At 40.5% G+C, this 11,094-nt stretch overlaps 1 protein-coding gene across 2 annotated transcripts in view; it reads right to left on the reverse strand.

The window, feature by feature from the left end:
* Positions 1 to 8,868, reverse strand: part of Has1 (hyaluronan synthase 1) — a 48,249-nt gene extending 39,381 nt beyond the window's left edge. Inside the window, exon 1 of one of the 2 annotated variants that reach the window (XM_060366768.1) lies at positions 8,601 to 8,868. The gene's annotated coding sequence lies outside the window, so the exon portion shown is untranslated. The other variant, XM_021661036.2, reaches the window with a different exon arrangement.
* Positions 8,869 to 11,094: the final 2,226 nt, after the last annotated feature.

Genomic DNA, 11,094 nt, shown 5'->3' on the forward strand with positions numbered 1-11,094 from the left:
GTTTAAGGGCATGCCTGTGTGTGAATGCTTGTGTACATATGCGCACATACATGTTGAGCCCTGAGGTTGACCTCAGGGATTATCCTCATTCACTGAGGTGGGTTCTCTCAGTCAAGTTCAGAACTCACTCTTATGACTAACCTCGTTAGACAGATTGTTCTAGGGATTTGCTCTCTCTACTTTCTGGGGCTGGAATTATAGGTGAACCCAGGACTGACAGGTAAACTTGCCAAACTGACATCCAAACTCTGGCCCTCACACTTGTATGTAAGCAGTTTAACCACTGAGACATCTCTTCCAGACCCATTTTTGGAAATGCTGTCTCCAGGCCGTTTTCCTTGCTGTTTCCCCTTTACTTTTATTACTGAACCCAATCTACTTTTCCTCCCAGTCCCTCACACCCCAGCTAGATCAAGCTCACTGCTGCCTGACATGCTTACTTATGTTGTCAGTATCTTATCATATGGGGGGAGGTGTGCCTATGTTTCTACAATTGCTAATATGCACTCTGCCAACAATGCAATTAGTTGGCTGATGTGGATGCTTAATTTGCAAGAGGGAGAGAACAAAACAAAACTGGGCAAACAGTATGTAGATAAAATTTGTGTTCAATGATTCAATACAAGGTTAAGCCAACAAGGTGAGTTAACATCCCAGCAGGCAAAGACAAAAGGGGAAAACATGGTGGCAGAGGGGTATGTGCTGGGTGATGTTATGAGGGTGAAAATGTGAGGATGATTGTTAGGTTCTGTCAAAAAATAGACAGAACATGTCCAAAAAACTTGTGTTCAAATGTGCACAAATTTTATAGCAGCATTTTTCATTATAGCTGAAATATAGAAACAACCTGTTCTAGTTTTCTTTCCAACAGCAATTGAGGAAGAAAAGGGTTTGTTTTGGTTTATATTTTATACTCTCGTGAAGAGAAGCTACAGCGGAAACCTGCAGCTGGGAACTGAAGCAGTGGCCACAGAGAAGTGGTGCTTTTTGGCTTGGTCTCACGGGTTGTTCAGCATGCTTTTTTACACAACCCAGGGCCACCAAGGGTGACACCTACAGAGTGATCTGTGCCCTCCTACATCAAGTACTAATTAATAAAGTGCTCCACAGACTGTTCTGTCCTCCACAGGCCAATCTGATGGAGGTAGTTTCTTATTTGAGCTTCCCCTTTTCCAGATAATCCTAGCATGTGTCTAGGTGGGAAAACTAAAGAGATAATTTGGATATAGAAATTGTGATATTTCCACTTGATGTTTAGATTTTTGACATAAAAAGAATGAAGCACACTGATTGAGGTAGCTTATGCCTGTAATCACAACATTTGTGGTACTAAGCCAGGAGAACAGCAAGTGTGAGGCCTGTATTACATAGGAAATACAATATGTGGTATGACAGATGTGCTTTAAAGGGGTAGCAAAAGGAATCCAAACACAAAATGTTATATGAGGCATTAATCAGCTTATAACAAATATTCAGTTTATAAAAAGCAGAATGTTAGAGGATTCTGGGCCCTGATGGAGGGGGAGAGAAGAGTTATAGTTCAAAGGGTTCAAAGGGCAAGGGATTTGTTTTCTTTTGAGTGATGAAATGGTTCTAGAATTAGATAGGAGTATGGTTGCAAAACATTTTAAATGCACTTAATGGCATTTAATTTTAAAGTGGTGAAATTTAAACTGGGTGTGGTGGTGGTGGTGTGGCCTTGTCATCTCAGCACTTGGAAGATGTGGCATAAAGTTTTGGCTGGCATGGGCTGCATAGTGAATTTGAGAACAGACCTGAAGACATAGAAAGACCTTCTTTCAGTAAACAAGTAATAAGGGGCTGAGAAGATTGCTTAGTCAGTAAAGTGCCTGTCACCATAGCATGAGAACCTAACTTTGAGTGACAAGCCTATATACAAAGCTGGTAAGGTGCATACAGATATGTGCCTATCTAAAATCTCAGTGCCGTGGAAGCAGAGACAGTCGACTCCTTAGGGGAACCAGTCAATCCAAACTGGAAACCTCCAGCTCCAGTGAGAGAATGTTTTTAAAAATAACACTGATGGCTTCTTCATGTAAACAACAACGAAAATAAGAAGAAAGTAGCAGGTGAATTTTTATTACATTTATTTTACCACAGCTTGAATCAAATTGTGTGTGTATACATTAGGAAGCTGGCAGAGGATGGTTTCAGTGATCCAGACAGATAGTCATGAGCTCTTAATCACTACACATGAGCACTTCATTTCATACCTACTTTTTCCCCTAGGTCTTCAATGGAAGCACCTTTACTCTGCTTAGAGGGGGCAGTTACATGAATAAACGTCTTCAGGTGACATCTTTGAAATTACCTCTTTCATTTAGTTTCTTTTGTATTTGATATTAAAATATAGTTTCACCATTTCTCTTTTTCTTTCCTCCTTCCAAACCATCTGTCCTATATACTCCTCCACTCCCTCCCTGCTCTCTCTCACATGTATGGCCTCTTTTTCCATTAGCTGTTGCTACACCACACACACACACACACAGAGAGAGAGAGAGAGAGGGAGAGAGAGAGAGAGAGAAAGAGAGAGAGAGAGACTGAGTCCTAAATACAACCTGCTCAGTCCGTATGATGTGATCTGTCTTTATGTTTTTAAGGCTGAGACCATTTGGTATTGGATAAACAAATGAAATTAGCTTTTAAAATATATTTTAAAATTATTTGTAATTATGTGTATATGTGTGTATTTGTGTACGTATATGTGCATGAATGCAAATGCCTGAGAAGGCCAGAGATGATGGATTCCAGTTGTGACCTGGTTTATTTAAGTGGACTTAGGTCCTCTCCAAGAGCAGCAAGCACACTTAACTATTGAGCTGTCTCTCCAGGCTCTTCTTTCAAATTATCTTGGTGAAGAGAAATGTTATCTTTGTCTATGAGATTTCTTCAAGATGCTTGGAGGTAAGAAAAGGCAAGAGAGAAAGGAGAGTTTCAACATGTGCTGGGTGTGAGATTTCACTAGCTTAAATAGCAAAGTATTGCTCATGTCAAAAATGGCTTTCTCTAATATTACCTGAAGACTGCCTTAAATGGGGAAAAGGGTCTAAAATGAGTGAATAAGACTGGACATGAATTAGTGATTCACAAGTAATGACAGAGGTGTCTTCTTGTCTGTGAGTATATGGAAATATACATGCAGAGGTTGGAGGTCAATGTCAGATGCCTTCTCTGATTATTCTTCACCTTATGTTTTTGAGACAAAGTCTCTTATTAAACCCAGAGGTACACTGGTTTACCAATAAGTTCCAGATATCTGCCCATCTCCTCCCCTCCCCCAGTGTTGAAGTTGAGGACCCACACCTGGTTTTTATATGGGTGCTGCTGATCTGAATACAGGTCCTCATGCTTGCATAGCAAGCAGTTAATTGAGCCAGCTCTATACCCAGAGCTTTACTCTTTCTCTCTCTCTCTCCCATGACACTTGCTGAGAAAACAGACCAGGAATATTAAATTAACTTCTTAGATGGGTGGTGGTTGTGCACACCTTTGGTCCCTGCTCTCAGTTGGCAGAGGCAGGTTGATCTCTGTGAATCAAGGCCAGCCTGGTCTACAGAGAGTTCCAGGACAACCAGGGCTACACAGAAAAACCCTGTCTCAAAATCTCCAAAAGTAAAAACAAAACAAAACGAAAAACCAAACCAAACAACAACAATAAAAACCAACCAACCCCCCCACCAAAAAACAAAAAACAAAAAAACAAAAAAACAAACCAAAAACAAAATTAACCTCTTAGAGTCCCTCAGTTACTCAGTCTGAAATTTCAGCAAAGGTCTCTTTTTAACCTTGCTCAGCCATACTATTTTGGGAGATGGGCAGACTCATAGTATTCAACTTGAGATGGGAAAGAGCAACAATGACCATCAAATTTGAACGTCTATGAAGAAAGAAACTTGCAATACCTCATTAATAATGTTTATATCCCTTGACTATATGCTGAAGTGATAATTTGATTAGATAAGATTATGTGTGTAATTGTTGAACAAATAGGTGATTAAATTTAATTTCTTCCTACCTCCTTCCTTTCCCTCCATCCCCCATTTCCTTTTTCTCTTTTCTCCTCTCATGTACTTTCTTTTTATGTGGCCCTGGTTGGCCTGGAACTTTCTATAAAACTCAGGCTGTCCTTGAATTCATAACAGTCTCCCTACCTCTACTTTGCAAGTGGTAGGTTTACAGATGTGTGCTATCAAAACCAGACATACTCATTTTCCTTCTATTTTCCTTACCCTCTTCTTCTTCCTCCTTTTTCTTTTAGTCTTTTGAGACATGGTCTTATGAATCTCAAACTCCCCAAGGATAGATTTAAACTTCTGTTCCTCCTTCCTTGACTCCCAAATTCCGGGATTGCAGGCATGAACAATACTTAGTTTATATAATGATTGAATTCAGGGCACACACTTTTCATATTGAACTTTCCCCCAGCACTGCGATTATCCTTATTTCTTTAAAGGATCCCCAGGACACCCTAAAGTCACATGTGTGTCTCACATTACTATTGAACCTCAATGCTTTACAGTTGCAGAAAAATTTGGAAACATTTCTTCTTTCCCCACATTCCACCAACCACCAATCACCAAATTGTGCTGAGAGCTGTTTGTTCTTAAGAATCTCTGAGGCAATGAGTAAAAGGTTTACAAAATCAACAAGGAAGATTCTGTAATGACAGGTCAGAACACGCAAGAGTACAAGAACTAGGAGATATGGCCACACCTATGGTTGGAAAAAAAGATTGTAGTTTGTATTCAATAAGAATATTGTTGGCCACCATTTTAAACCTGTGAATCATTGTACCGGAGCCTCATTTTCTGAAGACCCTGATATTTTTGAACTTTACTAAACATCATCAACAGTGTGTTAAAATAATACATTTAGGCTTTGAGGGGGGAAAACAACCAAAATTATCAATTCTGGAGGAGGCAGAGGTAAATTCTGCAACAGGTCCCATGAAGCATCTGGGACATGTTTGCTTAGGCTCATTATCTTCCTCATAGTTTTCAATGTCCCCTGCCCCCAAGGGCCACATTTCCTATGACTTATAAAGAACACTTTCTTTTTGGTTGAATTATTTTCTTAATTTTTTTATTTATTACAATTTATTCACTTTGTATCCCAGCTGTTGCCCCTTTCTCGTCCCCTCCCAATCCCAACCTCATTCCTTCTTCTCCGAAGCCCCTTTCCCAGTCCACTGATAGGGGAGGTCCTCCTCCCCTTCCATCTGACACTCGTCAATCAGGTCTCATTAGGACTGGCTGCATTGTCTTCCTCTGTGGCCTGGTAAGATTGCCCCCGTCTTAGGGGGAGGTGATCAAAGAGCAAGCCACTGAGTTCATGTCAGAGACAGCTCCTGTTTCCCTTACTAGGGTACCCACTTGGACACTGAACTGTCATGGGATAGTTACATCTGTGTAGGGGTTCTAGATTATCTCCTTGATTGGTGCTTAGTTGCAGTATCGGTTTCAGGAAAATAAAAAAAACAAACAAAACAAAACAAAAACCTTTGCCCAGATATTTTGGTTCTGTTGCTCTCCTTGTGGAGCTCCTATCTCCTTCAGGTCTTTTTATCTCCCCCTTCTTTCATAAGATTCCCTGCACTCTGCCCAAAGTTTGGTTATGATTTTCAGCATCTGCTTTAATACCCTGCCTGGTAGAGCCTTTTAGAGGCCCTCTGAAGTAGGCTCCTATCCTGTTCCCTTTTTCCTCCATATTCTGAGACTCTATCCCATTTGCCTTTCTGAATGAGGATTGAACATCTTACCCACGGTCCTTCTTTAGGTGTACAGATTTTAATATGATTATCCTATATTATATGTCTAATATCCACTTATAAGTGAGTATATACCATGTGTGTCTTTCTGCTTCTGGGATACCTCACTCAGGATGATGTTTTCTAGTTCCTATCATTTGCCTCCAAATTTCATGATTTCCTTGTTTTTAATTGCTGAGTAGTATTCCATTGTGTAAATATACCACAATTTCTGTATCCATTCCTCAACTGAGAGGCATCTGGGTTGTTTCCAGGTTCCAGCTATTGTAAATAAAGCTGCTACAAACATGGTTGAGAAAATGTCCTTGTTGTATACTTGAGCATATTTTGGATATTTGCCTAGGAGTGATATAGCTGGATCTTGAGGTAGCACTATTACTAATTGTCTGAGAAAGCACCAGATTGACTTCCAAAGTGGTTGTACAAGTTTACATTCCCACCAGCAATGGAGGAGGGTTTGCCTTTCTCCACATCCTCTACAGCATGTATTGTCACTTGAGTTTTTGATCTTAGCCATTCTGATGAGTGTGAAGTGAAAGTTCAGGGTCATTTTGATTTGCATTTCTCTGATGGCTAAGGACATTGATCATTTCTTTAAGTGTTTCTCTGCCATTTGATATTCCTCTATTGAGAATTCTCTGTTTAGCTCTGTACCCCAGTTTTTAATTGGGTTACTACAATGGAAAAAATATAGCATCTTCTACAAATGGTGCTGGTCTAACTAGATATCTACATGTAGAAAAATGAAAATAGATCCATATTCATTACCCTTCACAAAACTAAAGTCCAAATTGATCAAAGACCTCAACATAAAACCAGCACACTAAGTCTGTTAGAGGAAAAAGTGGGGAAGAGTCTTGAACTCATTAGCACAGGAGACAACTTTCTGAACATTAACACCAGCAGCACAGGCTCTAAGAGCAACAATCAGTAAACGGGACCTCATGAAACTGAAAAGCTTAGCAAAGGACACTAATCAGAACAAAATGACAGCCTACAGATTGGGAAAGGATCTTCAGCAACCCCATATCTGACAGAGGACTAATATCCTAGCATATATAAAGAATTCAAGAAGTTAAACAGCAACAAATCAAGTAATCCAATAAGAACACTTTTGATCCTTTTGCTTTTTGCTTAAAGCTTTGAGCCTTGAATACACCCATCCAAGTAGAGCCCATGCCTTTCTTCTTGCTCCACCATGGCTACTGCCCTCCATACTCCTGAAGAACGTTCTCTCGCCTCACCAGAAAATAAGTATCCCAGCCTAAGACCTTCCCTCTGCTCATACCACAAATCCTTCACAACATTTTTTTCTAGGAGTGCTATCTCTCACTAGTGTATATTCAATACTTTTTCTTGATTCTTCACTACAAATGAACACATCAATATGCTCTAGAACTTTGCATCTTTTATACAAGTTACCATTCACTTTCATATCATCCTTTAGTTCCCAACCACACTTTTGACTCTCTTTTGTTGCAAAACATCCTAGAAGAGTGATATATGTTGCTGTATTCATCTCTTTTTCTTATAGCTCTCCACAGCTGAGCTTATTTTTTCTTTTTTTCCTTTTTATCTTTTTTAGTAAGGCTCTCATGTAATTCAGGATGGCCTTGAACTTATAATCAGGTAAGGATAACCTTAAAATTCTGATTCTTTTACCTCTACATCTGTAATACTGAGATTGCAAGAGTCCCCACTGTGTCTGGTTTATATGGTACTAAAGATAAACCCCAGGCTTTGTGATTTCCTCCAGGCAAAGTTTTCTCACCTGCACTTTCCAACAGTTGTCAGTTTTCCTCTGGAAAGTTTGATCTTCTGAAGAAAGTGGCCTGTCTTTCATGGGCTCAGCAGAAAATATACAAAGAGACAGGGGGAGGGGTCACAAAGCAGAAATGAATTGAGTAACAGCAAACAGGAAGGCAGAGTTTTCTGTGATTTACAATGACCCAGAGATTATACTCAAATCTTATTTAAAAACAACAACAACAACAACAACAACAACAACAACAACAAAAAACAGCATTTGGTGAGTAGGCTCGATCCTCCTAGAAACTCAAGAGCCTGAAAACCTTCCTCTGCTTTATCTTTTTTGGGATACAGAGGTCTAACATTCTCCATATCAGAGGTGAAGGGAGCTGGATGTCCAGAAACCTTCTCAGCATAAGGAAAGGGAGGAGGCTGGGGTAAGGAGAGCCTACGGTAAACAATGCAGCCACTTTTGATGAGAACTGATAGACTAAGATCAGAAAGGAGAGGAGAACCTCCCCTATCAGTGGACTTGGGGAGTGGCATGCATGCAGAAAAGGGAGGGAGGTTGGGATAGGCAGGGGAGGAGGGAGGGGCTTATGGGGGGGATACAAAATGAATAAAGTGTAATTAATAAAAAAATTAAAAAAATAATGAAGGCAGAGATGGAGAGGAGAGAAATAGTAACTAGAGACTCAGAGAGAGGAACATAAACATGAATAGTTCAGACAATCAGAAAGAATCGTGCATTCTACACTTAGCCATAGTCTCCAAGCACAATCACATAATAGCCCATACTTTTACCAACGTCCCTTTGTGATCACCCATTACAAACACCTTTTAAGAGGTACCCAAGGATGGGAGGTGTTATACGTGAGACTTCTTCAGGAGGGCCATCAAAAGATTCACCCCAGACAGGACACTGAGGAGAAATAAGAGTAATGAACTTTCCCAGTCCAATTTGGGGAAACAGTGAGCTTGTTGGAGTTACGTACAGATACGTGAGGGTATACTTACAGAAACAAGGATGACTCAAAGGCTGTAGCATCACCAAAAAACCTACCTCAGACTGAGTGACAGTGAAGAAACCTGGCAGTCCTAGAGCTCTCCACAAAACTTGCAGGCAACTCCAGATGTTGGAGAATTTCCTACAGGTATCCTGGTGAGTCTGAAAGCCTCCTCCAGGTAACTTTGCCTCCTCTTTTCTCCCTTGCAGGTGTGTACTGCTTCCTTAACCCTGTAGAGGGCTCTATGTATTTTGTAAGTTTGTATTTTCCCTGACAGGTATTATTCCTAGGGAGAAATATTTCAAATCCTAACTTCCTGAACCTAAAGGAACCTCCCTCTATATCTGAATGTCTCACTAGGGAAAAATGTTACAACACATGAAGTTATGCAAATTCAATATGACTCACAGGAACAGAGTGGAGAAGGCATCCTGTTACATGGTGAAGGACTCAGATTCCAAGGGAAAACAAGAAAGGGCATAGGTAGACAGTAACTGCTGAACAGGTTGTTTGAAGTCTGATTGTTCTATGGGAATCCCCCACCTGATCCTCCATAGCCCAACACACCACTTATTGAAACAGAAGGTAGCTTTGCTCTTTCCTGCCCAATAACCCATGATTGCCACACAGCATCTGTGAAAATACAGAGGCATACGATTATAGGGTACAGTTTAGAGGGTGAAGAAAAACAGGAAAGTCTCAGGGAGGACTTCTGCTGTATGGCCCTGTTTGCACAATCTAGGCAAGCCCAAAGGAAATGGCACTGGGTTGTACTATGTGTGGTGAATCCCTGCTTGAGACACCAAATCATTCCCATCAGAAAACATACCCCTGAAATAGTAACTGCCACAGGGAACTGTGAAGGTTGTCAGTTAGAACCTGTCTCAGTCACTAGCTGGGTGACAAAACAAGCCATTTAACCAGGGACGAGCATTTTCTATCAAGGACAAAAAGGTCAGTATTTAATACCTGAGAGGCTTCAGGCTCCTCAGTTCAGGTTTATAGCATGAATGTGCGGATAATATGCCAACAATACATCATTTAAGAATTGGATTTCACGTCACTTCACACATCATTTTTAATTCTTTTGTTTTCTGTAGGCATAAAACAAACAAACACAAAGACAACAAATGCAGGAAAAGAATATATTCCTGGCTTGCAGGCTGTGTGAAAGCTAGTGTTGGTGGGACTAGAGGGAAGGTCAGCGGTTATGAGCACCCGATGCTCTTGCAGACTGCAACAACCAAACAGGTGGTGATTGTATGTGACCATAATTTAGGAGACTCAATCACTTCACTTGTGAATTCAGAGTCACAATAGTTACAAAAGTAATTTTTATTAGAGTAGAATAAACAGTCTAACTGATGCAGAGCACAGATTCTAGTGTGATAAATTTTACCTGTATCTTGAAAGCATTCTTGTATCCTGACAGGCTTTCTATTTGAAGGTTTTCATCACACCTCATTTCAATTACTGTAGTTCAGATCATGCTTCTAAACTACAAGCATATGACAGGCTCACTTTTCCCTTCTGGCCCACCTCTAGAATTTTCTCTCATCAACTTTTCTCATAATCTAATCCTGCCTTCTATCGTCAACTGGGCTCTCCTTCACTCTCAAGCCAAAGCCCAAATTCACATTCCATCACAATGTGACTATTCAGAGTTAGGATGTATAAAGAAGGAATTAAAGCTAAGTGAGGCCATAAGGCTGGGGCCCTAACCCAATGCAAGTGTTGTCTTTTTGAGAGGAGAGAAACACTAGGGCTGTGTAAGCTTACAGAGCTGTCTGTGTGAGGACACAAAGAGGAGAACATGGCCAGCCATAAGTCAAAGGGAACACTCTGGGACCAACAGTATGATCTTGCAGCTCCAGCATGCAGAACTGTGACAGAATCAGTTGCTGTGCTTCGTGGTACCCACTATGTGGTGCTTTGTGGTACCCACGATGTGGTGCTTTGTAGTAAAAGCCCCAGCAAACTAACCCGTTCTGCTGTAGTTCAGGGATTTGTACCTCTACGATGACCTCAAATCTATTCAATTCCCAAAGTGAGTTAAAGAAGATGTCCATGAACTGGGGGTGTAGACCAATCAGAGTGATTGCTTAACCTGAAAGGTATCTTGTATAAACTGGGTGTGATAGTGCATGCCTGTAATTCCAACACTTGTGAGGCAGAGATAAGAGGATCAGAAGTTTAGATGTCCACTTAGTGTGCTTAAAGGCAGTTTGGGATACATGAGAGCTTGTTTCAAAATGTGGGAGTAAGAGAAAAGCCAGTGGAGACATAAAGAGAGACAGAGGTAAAGACAGAGACATAGTGGCACATACAGAAGGAATAAAATCACTAGAATATTTTTGTTATTTCTCTTACTATGGCAGTGTTTAGTCCTTTCTCTTTATTTCTGAGTTAGGAAACACCTGAATTGTTAGGCCAGCTTCTTAACAATTGGGGAATTTCCTGTTGTGTAAAGAAACCTATACACGTGCTGTTAGCTATCTTGTAATAAGCAGAAAGGCAAGACTGTGCTTGGCTATTATCTCAGTCTTTATG

Source organism: Meriones unguiculatus, chromosome 14 (genome assembly GCF_030254825.1).
Source record: "Meriones unguiculatus strain TT.TT164.6M chromosome 14, Bangor_MerUng_6.1, whole genome shotgun sequence".
NCBI lineage: Eukaryota > Metazoa > Chordata > Mammalia > Rodentia > Muridae > Meriones > Meriones unguiculatus.